This window comes from Myotis lucifugus, unplaced genomic scaffold (assembly GCF_000147115.1).
Source record: "Myotis lucifugus unplaced genomic scaffold, Myoluc2.0 scaffold_479, whole genome shotgun sequence".
Classification (NCBI taxonomy): domain Eukaryota; kingdom Metazoa; phylum Chordata; class Mammalia; order Chiroptera; family Vespertilionidae; genus Myotis; species Myotis lucifugus.
The window spans coordinates 616,731-627,538 of record NW_005871527.1 but is presented as its reverse complement, the minus strand read 5'-3'; the positions used below and the strand labels follow the sequence as shown (position 1 = coordinate 627,538).

At 59.7% G+C, this 10,808-nt stretch overlaps 1 long non-coding RNA gene across 1 annotated transcript; it reads left to right on the top strand.

The window, feature by feature from the left end:
• Positions 1-5,757: 5,757 nt before the first annotated feature.
• Positions 5,758-7,574, top strand: LOC106694470. Its single transcript, XR_002826396.1, has 2 exons — positions 5,758-6,286; positions 7,191-7,574. It is a non-coding gene; the product is annotated as an uncharacterized LOC106694470 (long non-coding RNA).
• Positions 7,575-10,808: the final 3,234 nt, after the last annotated feature.

The window sequence follows — 10,808 nt, the reverse complement described above, 5'->3', positions numbered from 1 at the left end:
TGACCTTTGATCTTTGACCAGAGGTTGCCCTTGGTGATTTCACTTGCTTTATCCATTTTTGTTTGAGTATCAAATCCTTCTGGGTTGGCTTCCAGGACCCCACCCACCTCTCCCGAGAACACGACTGGACGGTGTAGACGTGGGTGTAGAGTGGGTGTCGGCACCTCTCCAGTGGACAAGAGGAAGGTGATCAGAGAACGCAAGTGTGATTCCGGATGTGGTCGCCTGGGCACGTGAGGATGGTGAGCCTGCTTCGCTTAGGTCTTGGAACCCTCTTTGCGTCTCCGTTTTGACCATTGATCCCAAAGACGTTCTGCCTCCACCTCTTTTTCTCGGGAGGTATTTTGACCTTGTGGGAAAGAGTTTGCCCTCAACCATTTTATAGACTGCGGCTTCTCAACTCTCTGTTTCTTCTCTCTCCACCTCCCCCACCCTCTCAAGCCCCCCTGTGTTCGCTCTGTCTGTCTCTGATTTGTTTCCTTGCCTCTCCTTGTTTCTCGCTCTCTCTCTGGCTTTCTCTCCCCCTGCCAAACAGCATTTTCCATTTTCTCATGGGTTATGAAATGAATAGACGCTATCAGTATTTCGTCCCATTTGTATCAAATTATAGTGATAAAAATAATCAACACAAAATAAAACTAAAAACAAATGAAATGGCACCAAGTAAAACATGTTCAATTGACTACAAATTGGCAGAAGAATCCAATTTTCTTGACAACATGTCAGCGGCGCATCTGACCTGGGGAAATGGGACGCGGTAGACATGGCGGCCGTGGGAGGAAATTGACGCTGGCGGGGGCTCTGGACGGCGCTGTTTGATGTAGACAAAAGTACACGCAGGAACCGAATCTGCATTCAGATTTTTAAATGGAAAAGAATTGATCCTAATGAAAATGATTTGGGGGAAATAACAAGGGAAATAAAAGAAATGAAAACAGCTCAACAGCACAGTCAGGGAAACGAAACAGGGAATTGGATTAGTTTAATGGAATTCACTCTGAAAAACACATTTTTATGAAAATCAGTGTTGGCACAAATCTCATTAAGACAGTTGCATTCATGGGTGTTTGGCGAGGAGCAGACGGTCAGTAGACACTTGGAGTCAGACACAGTGTCCTTTACGCCACTGACCTTTTCTTTCTGTCCCAGGTCTTCCCAGAGCACCTCCCGGACGGACGTGCTGACTTCGGGGTGACACCCGGTGAAGTGGGGTGCGTGTTGAGGCAAGCACGCGCCATCTTGGTCTGCTCCCTCTATCCCTCGTGGGGTTTGGGGTGACATGCTGACTCCAGAGTGAGACAGAAATGCCTGGGTCAGTGGGGTCTCGGCCTGAAGGGCACGGTCTCTCATTCTGCTGTTGAGCACACGGGAAGCTGGGCATCCCCAGGCATCTCCCTCCTTGAACCCCGTGTTGGCACCTTACATGGGTCATGCCGACCCCAAGGACATGTGATTGTCACTTGTCGCAGAGGCCGAGCCTTGTTGGGGGGAGGGTCTCCTGGGTGGGTGCTTCTGGAATCAGAGCCACTGCCTGGGATGAGGAAAGTGCTTGTCCTTGTCTGGCACGAACATTGCATGTGGGTCTCTTTGCAGATCAGTCCCCACTTTGGAGGACTTGCAGAGCCCTGCCGCCCCAGGAGGTGGCCAGCAGGTCGAGCCCTCCCCTGAATAGGTCCGTGGGTGCAGCCCCGGGACACGCCGGAGTGTTGATGACCCGTGTGGCCTGGTGCGTGCGCCATCGGAGACCATGCCAGCTCGGGGACCATCTCCGCGGCAGGTCAGTGTCCGCGCTTCCCGCAGGGCAGCTGTCCGCAGTGTTCCTTCTTAGGTGGGGCCTCCGGCCGCGGTAGCTGAACTGTCAATCACTCCACAGCTCGCAGCATGGGTGGTGGGCGCAGAATCCAGACCCTGCTGTGGCCACGTCCTCTGCCCCCGACCCTGCGGCCAGGCCCTTATTCGGTGACGCTGGCACCCCTTTCAGGAGAGGATCCCACCTGGATCTCCCGCGTAACTTCTGGGAGGGGTCTCTAGATGCGGCTCATTCTGGGGACAGGATGGCTTTGGCCTGCAGGGAGTGGGGGTCCCTGTAGAGTGGGAAGGTCCGACGCGCAGTGCTCCAGGGCCCTTGGGGAGGGTCTTCTGGAAGCACAGCCGCCTGGAAGCATCCGCCTTGGGCATCTGAGCGTCCCTGGTACTTGGGGAGAGGTTACCCGAGCAACTTTGCATCCAGACGACGAATGTTGCTCGGTGAACCCCTTTTCGGTATCGCACTGCAGCAGAGAGGCCGCCCGGGAGGCCGCGGCACCTCGGGGAAGAACGTCGGGATCGGCGCCGCTCTGGGGTACAGGATGGGTGGTCGACCAGTTGGAAAGTAATTGTTTCTAATGTACTTCACCTGGTCCACTAGCCGTCCGTATCCACTGCCGCCTGCGGCCCAGCCGGGCGCGGCCGCCGCCCCGCGCTCAGCACCTCTGCTGGTACCTGAAGGGAGATCGACCGTGTTATATTCGCTTTCTTGACTTCGAATAATACATGGTTGATCTTTTCTCAGTATCAAATCGCACCTCGGAGGACCTCTCGGAGATGGAGCCCTGTGGGGGTAGGAGTGGGGAGGGCCCTCCGTGCCACTGCCCCGAGGGTGGGAGGGAGACCTGGGCGGGGCGGGGTGGGCGCGCTGCCTGCGCTGTGTCCTCTCACCTGCGGTGTCTGGTTCACCCTCAGGGCTGCTCCCGGAGGCGACCAGCGGTGCTGCGGCAGCCACGGCCACGGCCACGGCTCTGAACCGGCATCATCACTCTGGGTACTTGAGGAGAGGTTGTCTGTGATGAGTTCGCTTTATTAATGACGAATATAACACAGATGGCCTATTTTCAGTACCACCTACTCGCGTGCAGGGCCAGGCCCGAGGCTGGCCTCCTGCGGGGTACGTGACTGCATGGGCTCCGCGTGTGACTTCTCTCATCCGTGCTGACAGGTCTCGCCGGATCCATCCTGGGAGAGCTACCTGGGGGCTCCCGGACCTTGGGGAGCAGGCGGGAGGGGTGCGTGGGGGAGTCCGGGCATGCAGCATAGTGCTTCATGTGTGAGGAATGATGCATGCTCAGTCTGTTTCCATGCCAGGGCCACTACTCAGAGGGCTCCCGGGGGGCCCTCCGTGGGAGCGGGCAGCTGCCCCTCTGTAGGGTGTCCCTCCGCGGGGACATGTGCATGGCCCGCACCTCTCATCCCTATGCCTCGGAGACCCCAGGTGGGCTTAGCCTCGGGGAAGAGCGGGGGCTGCTTGCTGTGCGTGAGCGTTCGCATGCTTCCTGACGCACAATACACAGTCGACCTCTTTAGTATCCATCCCGCCTCCCATGCCTCCTGCACGACCACCGGCCCAGGAGGGCCCAGCATGTGCCCACTCTCATCCCATGGCAGCGGGCGGGAGGGTGGCGGGTGGCGGGGCTGCCGCACGAGGAAGAAGCCTCCGTCGGGAGTGCTCCTGCGCCTGGTGCCTGACAGAGGTTGCCTGTGAGGTGTTCACTGTCTATACGATGAATATTATACAGTCAACCTCTTTCCGGTATCGAATCCCGCCGGGGACGACCTTCCCTTCGAGTGCTGACCCCGCGGGCGGCGGAAGCCTCTGCGTCGGGGTCCCAAGGCCCTGGTGTCGGACCTGGGCCACCTGGTCTATTAATTTTCCAGCTCCATCCTGTGCGAGGGCTCCTGAAAGCACAGGGAGTGGTCCCCCTGGCTCCAGAGCCCCTGGCTGCGGACATGGGTGCTCGGGAGAGGGGGTGGAGAGGGAGGGTCCCCTGCGCTGGGCAGCTCCACCCTCCCCTAGCCCGGCCCTGCCCAGACCACATCAAGGTCACTTTGTGGTAGAGAAGGTTCTGGAACGGTGAACCACTAGAGCACCTCCAAAGGCGGAGGAGGGCCATTTGGTATTTGTTCCTGGTGGCCTGGGCCTCAGGGAGCCCTTTCTGAGGGGGGTGGGGCTGGGACTCCCCAGCTGGCCATTACTGTATTGTCCCTGCTTACTGCCACCCCTAGCAGACTGCAAGGTCTCTCAGGTCTCAGGGCAGGAAGTTGTCCTGTCCCTGCTGTGTCCCCTGCCACCGGGCACAGGCCAGGCTCAGGGTAGAGCAACTGTGAGTGTTTGCTCCCTAAGGAACTCAGGACCTCCGGGGCCTCTCAGGTTCATCCCTGGGAAAGTGCCCTGCGCAGAGGAGCCCTGAGGTGTGGTGAGGAGCGCGAGCATATGGTAATCAGCTCTTAGAAATTCTTCCCGTTTGTTCAAAGCTGTCCGGTTTTCCCCCTTTTCTGCCCCTCCCAGGTGTCATTGGAGAGCCTGAGGCCGGCTGCCACAGGGACCGGTCAGGTGGGCCTGGGCTTCCTGTCCACTTTCCAGGGGATCCCGAAGGGAGTGGCGAGTCCCAGTATAACCCAGCAGACACCAGCGGAGCCCCCAACATCCCAGCCAATCCGTTCTCTGGGGAACTCCATCTGCAACAGGCAGGAGCCCGGTGTCAGAGCTAATATTTTATGCATGGAACTGACTAAATGGGGACATTTGGAGACGAAAATTGCTGTTAATGCATCCACACATCTTTGGAATATATTAAATGTGTGCGGGGGGGTGGGAGGCAACATCAGCCTTATTTAATAGCTCCGATGTATCCATCCCCACGCCGCAGCAATAAAAAGCGCGGTGCCCCCCGGGTCTCCCAGGCCGCCACCCAGGCGGAACGTGGGGTACATCAGCCCCCACCTGGGAGTCATGCGTGAGACAGATGTCAGCCCAGGGGACCAGGCGCTCGGCAGCGTGCATGTCCCAAACTCATTTTAAACCCAAAGAGGGTGACCCCGTGCTGCTCGGCGCAGAATTTCATTAAAAGCCAAATTACTGGTTTATCTACTGTCTGAGGATGAAAGAAAATAAACAAAGGGCCTCTCTCATCCGCCAGGCCGAGTGGAAATGTCTCCTCACAGTGGCAGGGACGGAGGTGACTGGGGCCACCTCCAGGCACCGCACAGATCCGGCCTCGGTCCACACACCTGGCAAATAGGCATTTTCCTTCCTTGTAAAAACCGGGGTGACTTGGCACCCAGGGCTAAGGTCAGCACGTGGGATTCAGTACCTGAATGTTCACTGCCACCCTGCCGTAGAGCTTCTGGAAGCCATGGCTTTGACTGTCGGGCCGGCTCATAGTAGGTGCTCAGCTAATGCCCGGCTCAAAGCTGGCCACAGACACCAGCACAAAGTAGGTGTTCAACATGTGAGGGTATATTGAATCGGATCTCTTTATCCCCAGGAGGCCCTGGAAGGACGTTTGTGGAATGAATAAATAACAGTGTGATCTTGGAGGGAATAAAGAAGCAGAGAAACGAAGAAGAATTCAGGGAAGATGGACATAAATCTCCACCAAGGCTCTGCAGTCCAGGAAAGACCCTGCGGAGGGAGAGGGGCCATTTGTCACCGGTGGACAGGCCCGAGGGCCAGGAAGTAAGGGCGGGATGGAGGCTCGTTCATCATTTTCTCATTATCCGGCGATGTGGAAGGGGCCCGCACACGCGCAGCCGTACCACCCGTCATGGAGAGAGTGCAGGGCTGGTGGGGGAGGGGGGGACCCTGGGGAAGGGCAGGCCAGCTGGCTGAGAAGGCAGGTCCATCCTGAGGCCCTGGTTTGAGAGGCAGAGAGGACAGGAGCCACACAGGGCCACATGACCAGCCCGGGCAGGACTTTGGTGCCATTATGGCCGCAGGACCCACCTGGGACCCTGCATCCTCCTGGCATGATCCCGAGACAGGGGGACATCTGAAAGCCCACCTCGTGCCCTCATTTGTTGTTTTCATACCTATTCCCATGCCTTTGTTCAAGCTGCACCCCTGCCTGGACTGCCCCTCCCTAATCACCCTCTCGGACTCTGCCCCAGTGCCGCCTCCTACAGGAAGCCTTCCTGATCCACCCCAATACACACAAACAGCCTCAACCTGCAGTCAGCTGTCAGCCCTATGACCCTGTGATCAACAGGTGTCTACCTCCCTGCTAGCCTCCTGGGGTCCCTTTGGGGCCCCTGTGCCCGGGACGGAAGCTAGCCCAGGGAAGGTGCCGAGCCATGCTCATGGGCCTTGTCTTGTCTTCGCAGGCACACGGGACCAGACACTTGGCAGGGACATCCCCAATGGGTGGAGCCTTCGGTCGATCCCAGCCATGAGCCGAAAGCTAGAATAGACCACTTCTGCCTGGAGAGACCTGGGCTGGGAGCCCGGCCTGACCCCGGATCATCCTTGGGTCTGGTAAGTGCCTGTCAGGGGGACCACTAGGCTCTTCCCATGTGGGCCTGGAGCAGAGAGGGGTTTGCCTGGGGCACGCAGGCTCTAGGGAGAGCCAACCCTGTTCTTAGGGCCGATGCCACTTGACTCTGGGCTCCAAACAGCGTTTGTGGAGTGAATGACGGACCGAAATGGGGCCTCCTGCCCCAGCCCAGAGCTCCATGCCCACCCCACATGGCCTTCCCGGGGGCAGGACACCGCTGAGGGGGGCACGGAGCCTGGGGGTGGGAAACCGGCCAGGGTGCGGCTCTCGCCATCTGTGAGAGCTTCGTTTCTCTAACGCTCGAAAATAGATGTTTCTGTTATGCTCGTTGTTGGCAGGGGAGCGGTGGGGCCTGCCAAGGCCTGGGGGAGCCCGCCAGCCTGCTGAGTTTTACTGTACTAACAGTTGGGGGGGGGGTGTCTCTGTTAACTTGAAATCCCCGATCAGTAAACATGCCAATTTAAAGTGTAATTAACTCAGGCCGGAACATTTTCAGATTTGGACCGCTTTTCACAGTTGAGGTTGTTTTTCTTTTATTTATTTATCTCTTCCCGGGTGTGATGGTGTCTGTGGCAGGTTTTAGCCAGGAAAAATAGGATGGGGTGGGTTCTGAGTGGGGCGCGGGGTGGTGGGAAGAGGAAGGGTCCGAGGAAGGCAAAGAGGGGAGGTCTGCCTGGGACCCCGAGGGCCCGGTGTCTGCATCGCCTTTCTGTCCAGGATGGTGGGTGCCCGGTGAGGAAACTGAGACAGAGGGAAGGAGGGGGCTTGCCCGTGTCGCTCTGACCCGTCAGCTGGGCCCTGTGATAAGAATGGCGGGGTGCTGCTGGGGGGCCGCGGGCAAACACTGGGTCCTTCTGACACTGTCCTGTCTTGCCTCCCTCGCAGGGCCCTGCTTGCTCCGAGCCCTCTCCTCCCATCTCCTGCTCCATTGGACTCCACAGTGGCCCCCGCTCCTGGAGATGGGACCGCACAGCGGCCAGACCAGCGCCTTCTCCCGCCTCACCAGGAACCACCACCACTTAAAGGACCTGCCTGAGCGCCAGGGGCGGTCCCTCCGTGTGGGACAGGCTGGACTTCTGTGTGGACCGGGGAGGACTGTGGGCATGGGGAGGACCCAGGGCGCGGGGAGGCGTCCTGAGTGACAAACTCCAATGAAAGAGCCACCGACCCCCGACCGGGAAGGACAGAGGGGTCCCGCTCCGCCTTTTCAGCCCCTGGGACTGTTGTCAGCCTATTTGAATAATAAACCCACAAGATAAAAGAACGCAATCTCTTCGTGTGTGTCTGTGTTGGGAGATGGCTGTACGTGGGAGCTTGAAAGACAAAGGTCCCAGGCCTTCAGGAGGGGCCCTCGGCAGGGGGCATCTTCCAAAGGCCGGGGCTCCCTGCGGCGCCCCCCTGCCTGTGCGCCCACATTTCCAGGTGGAAGCGAGGGCCATACAAAGACAAACTTCCTGGCGGTCTGAAGTCTGAGATGACTCCCCCAGCCGCTGGCGTCACTCCTCCCACCGGGGGCCGAGGCCAGGGCCCAGGGTCAGAGCCGGTGCCCACGCCGGGCTCTGCCAGCCTCCGCCTGGTCACGACGCAGCCGCTTGACGCAGCCGGCTGACTCAGAGGGCCCCGAGCGAGAGCCTCGTAAATTACATAATTACCTATGAAACCTGCCACCAGCGCGGCGGAAGGACGCGCTCGCCTGGCCGCGGTGACTCACTGTTTTCCCCAGAGCTGCCCACCCGCCTGCGCTCGCCCCCGCCTGGGTCTGGGCCGGCTGGTGGGGGGCGCGGGGGGCGCAGCTCCACTGCCCCCCAGCTCTGCAGCAAACACAAAGACAGGCAGGCAGGCAGGCAGTCACCATCTTGCCGAGGGCTCTGGGTGGGGGCACCTTCCCCCACCTCCTCTGCAGCCCCCCGTGGTCCTCACTAGACTGTCCCCAAACCTTCCTTGGTCCCGACCGTCCATCCACGGGATCATGGCCCCCATCACAGACCTCGGGTGAGCCCAGCTGCTGGGTTGACCCTCGAACCTCCGGCCACTCCCCATGCAGTGCCCCCTCTCCTCCAGGGCCCCTTGGTTGAGCAGTCTACCTTTGGAAAACCCTGTGAACGTGACTGGGTCTGGGACGGGGCATGAGGGTGCCTTTCCAAGGCAAGCTGGGCGTGTATGCCCGGTGGGGGGTGCTGGCGGGATGCTTTGGTAAAAACAGAAAACCGAGTAGGATGGGGTCTGTGGGGTGGGCTCCGGATGAGGCCTTGGGTTCCAATCCAGCCTTTGTCACCCACTGGCACCGAGCCTCGGTTTCCTCACCCACAAATGGACACACTCCCACCCACCTGGTAGGGGGGCGAAGTGAGCTGGGTTGGTGCTCATTAAACTGGGGGCTCCCTCATGATGGCCCATGGATGGGAAGGGTCCCCACAGATCCTGAAGTCACAGCGCATCTGCAACCTGACTCACCCTGGCCCCGGGACCATCCCTCACTGCTAGCCCCAGCGTCCAGGGCTGTGCCCTCCCTGTCTGCTCCCTCGCTTCTGAAGGCACCCCAAAACAGAACCAGGAGGAACAGAACCAGGAATATGCTCAGAGCTGGGTCCAGATCCCAAGCAAAGCTCTGTAGGAGGTCACAGAGGGTGCTGAGGGTCCCTTGACGTGGGCGGGCCTTCTAGGAGCTCTGGGCCCCCATGTGAATAGATCTGTTAGTGTGGGGGTCTGTGGTTCGCTCAAGTCACCTCTTGGGGGGGTTGTAGGGGGTGGACAGGGCGGTCCCCAAGGCCCAGCCACCTTCCCAGTCCCACAAGCCATCTTGGCTCACCCAAAAGCCCATCACTCATTCTCACCCCCAAAACTTGTGCTGAGGGGCTAGATTGGGGGTGGGGGTGGGGGAGGAAGGGCAGGTCCTTTTCCTACCAGGGCCCCATCCTGTCCCTCCTCCCTAATCACAGTCCCCCTGGAGCTAGCCCGCCTTCTAATATTGACACAACAGCCAATCTCTGACTCTGCTCCTACAGTGTGTCAGGCAGGAGCTGGGTGCTGCCTTCAGACCAACCCGAGAGGGTCCTGGTGAACACAGATCTGGACACAAACCTTGTCAGGATCCTGGCTCCGAGTTAGCCCTGGGCAGTCACTTGCCTGCACTGGAACTCAGTGTTCTCATCTGTAAAATGGGCGCGATTGAATCAGTCAATGTGACACGGAATTCCCAAGTCCTTCTTATACACCAGCCCCTCCCCCACAGAAGGAGGATGATGTGAGCAGACACCTCAGAGGGGCTGTGGGCAATCATGGGCCTTAGGGGTTTCTTGGTCCCAGGAAGTGGGGCCCAGGGCCCCTTCCCTACAGAGCCCTGGCTGAGTCGGGTCGGGCTGCTGCTCGTCTCCTGCACTGTCATCTTTCATTTGGCATCTGGCCAGTCCAGGAGGAAGGGGGCTGGTGGCTGCACAGTACACTCGAGGGGTGCGGGTGGGGGTGGGGGTGTCCCTGGGCTGTACTGAGGCTGCCTCTTCCCGGGGCTGGGGGCAAAGAGATGGTGCAGACCCCCTCCCCACGGGGGTTACTTCATCGGTCCCTCCAATGCCCAACAGCCATGGTTTCCAGCTTCCCTGCCTCACGTGTGCACAGTACAGCGTGGTCCCCAGAGAGCACCCCCAGCCTGAAACGGCAGCTGTGTGGCCCCCCCCCCGCCACCCCACCACCACCATCGACCTCATGGTGGCTGCAGCGGGATCCCAGCCAGGGCTCGCCGGCCTTTCCTAGCTCCTTGGCACTTTGTTACCTATAACAAGACAATGGTCCTTCGTGTGGATGAGTAGTTCATGCATTCAGCTGCCACCTACCTGGTGGTCCGTGTGCGCCCCGTGCACATAGCCATGCCCACGCTGCCCCTAGCAGCCTGCAAGGCCAGGAAGGACACAGGAGTGAGGCCCCAGGAGGTCCGGGTCAGATAATGGCCACTGGGTGCCCATCCGCAGGGTCGGGGCGGAAGACCCGCAGGTCATCACCTCTGCCCCACGCGGTGAGTGCCCGGGGCCCGCGGATGCCCACCGCAGGGCCCTTCTGTACATTATAAACCCGACGGCCGCCTGGCAGCTCCTAACAGCGCCTTTCCCACTTTCAGCTGAAAAAGAGTCAGGTCCTGGGGCCAGCAGGTACCCCAACCCCAATGCAAGGCAGAGGGGGTATATTAATGTAGGCGGGGGGTGGGGGGCACAGTGCCACGTGGCACACCTCCAGAAAGGAAGGTGCTGGCTGTTGTTATAACTCACCGGGTGGCCCCTGGTCAGGCCTTGGGCGCCTAGAAGAGAGCCACCTCGGGGACCCAGGGGGGTGGGTTTTGGGGGGAGGGGTGCTGGGAGAGAGCAGAGAGGTCAGCCACTAAAAGCAGAGAAAAGGCCTGAGCAGGCCCGAGTGGGCAGGGGGAGGGCCTGGCCCCGGGGTCCGGGCGCCTGGGCTTCATCATCAGGAGAAGTTGGTGCTTTTCTCAGAAGGGGCAGGTGGAGGCGGCGGCCC